The following is a 2,246-nucleotide window of genomic DNA, read 5'->3' as shown; positions in this document are numbered from 1 at the left end:
GTGTGTGTGTGTGTGTGTGTGTGTGTGTGTGTGTGAGTGAGAGAGAAAGAGAGAGAGAGAGAGAGAGAGAGAGAAAGAGAGAGAGAGAGAGAGAGAGAGAGAGAGAGAGAGAGTGAGAGGGAGGGAGGGAGAGAGAGAGGGAGAGGTGCCTCATAGAGAGAGGCGAGAGATAGAGAAAACAGGGGAGTAAGACATAGAGACAATTACAATTTGGTATCGCAACATAATTCAATTCTTTTTAAAATATAAGAGAATCAGCTTAGGATTAGAAGGGGTTAAAAATGTGTACTGGGTTATGAATTTGTCCAGGTCGACAAAAAGTCGATGATAAACATAAATATTGTTATCTCACATTCTATTAAGGGGTTTACAATTAACTGAAGAGCGGCCTGCGTTATGAGTCATTATCTATGATCTAAAAAGCCTTCGGTGACTCACAAAGGTCGGAGAACTCTCTTATCAAAGGCTCCTCGAGACAATTGAGTACTTAAATCGTCAAGCCATGCATTTCTGGGTCGAATCCCTTAACTGATAAGTGTTTGACTGACATGTTATATCTCCCAAAACCACTTATAGTACATACACACAAAGACTGACAAAGTGAAACGTGAGAATGTGCAATATAGATCTACTAGCTTTGACTCCCTGTTTGTTTAATAATAAGCTATTCTCTGTAAACATTATATGTTGCTGAAACTGGTGCAAAGATGACCGAGTTATTGCCCAGAAAGCAAAATGTTTAAGGAGAGTTAGGGGGGAGAGGGTGGGGAGAGAGAGAGAGAGAGAGAGAGAGAGAGAGAGAGAGAGAGAGAGAGAGAGAGAGAGAGAGAGAGAAAGAGAGAGAGAGAGAGAAGCAGTTTCATTCTTTTAACAATTGTAATACGGGCTTTGAAGTGTCCTCGGTTGCCTAATGAAAACCCTCGAACTCGCACCAATAAGCTTGGAGGTTTGATTACCGCCAGGGGCCCGACGTAGTGTCCTTGTGAAAGGCACACTTGATTTTTCTCACTTCTCCCTAATAATAATAATAATAATAATAATAATAATAATAATAATAATAATAATAATAATAATAATAATAATAATAATAATAATAATAATAATAATAATGATAATAATGATAATAATAATAATAATAATAATAATAATAATAATAATAATAATAATAATAATAATAATAATAATAATAATAATCTTATTATTGTAATGGAGCTAAGCTCGTTTGTGGGGTCAGTATACATTTTGTACACAGGTGCCCATAAAATATACCAAAAAAATGATTCAGTTAAGAATTGTCACAAAGGGCTACGTAGCCGTATTTTCAAAGTTCGAAAACTACCTTTTGAATGTTCAGGTTTGATGGTTTCTCCTGTAAATCGAAGCTCTCGGATGTTTTCACTCTACCTTTAGCCATTTCATATTTTACTGGGGACTACTTTGGTTTCGGGTCGTGCTTCTTTGTTCGTGTGAGACAGCTGCTTCTACTATTTCCAGAACTGTATTACCTGTATTACCTGTCCTGGGCAACAACGTCATTGCACACCGGACAGGAAATCCAAAAGTGCTCAGTTCCCCTCAGCACCAAAGCCCGCAAGGTATCCATACTGATTGTTCCGGTGAGTGTCTGATTATGGCAACGTCTTTCCTTTCCAGATATCTGCTCCTTTCTTCCTTTTCCCCTCTCTATCCCAATTTCCAGCATCCTAATGATTGCGTGGTGTTCTGCTGTCTCCCAGTCTTCTTCATCCCGCAACTTTTCCTCCAGGGTCTTCAACACTTCTCCTTTGTCAAATTTCACCTCACCATCAACCACGGCACTGCCTGCCAGCATATCAGCCTCCTCTTTGCCCTTCAATCGAGAGTGCCCAGGACAGAATATCCACGTGATGGCTCTTAGTGATGAGTGTTGTATTGGGTTTATCCATTCACTCCGAAGCAGCCCTTTCTCAACTCTTCGTAGGACACTCTGGGAGTCTGTGACAATAATGAGAAGGGTAGTTCTTGCTCTTGTATTTTGAAGCCAGCCAAGCGCTTTTGTTACGGCCTCAATCTCCATTTTCATGCTTTAAGTTGTTCTTTCTATGGCCCCTGACATGCTGTGGGCCTTTTTGTTCTCCCTGTATACCACAAAAACCCCATCCACTTCTCTCACCCCTCCTTACCGATCTACCCCCAGTGGGTCGGGGGGATATAAATAGACCCACTGCTCCGCCAGCAGGAGGTGCAACCCCTTCACTGGCGATTTT

This window comes from Aplysia californica, unplaced genomic scaffold, assembly GCF_000002075.1.
Source record: "Aplysia californica isolate F4 #8 unplaced genomic scaffold, AplCal3.0 scaffold00086, whole genome shotgun sequence".
Lineage (NCBI taxonomy): Eukaryota > Metazoa > Mollusca > Gastropoda > Aplysiida > Aplysiidae > Aplysia > Aplysia californica.
Note: the sequence above shows the minus strand (reverse complement) of the source record.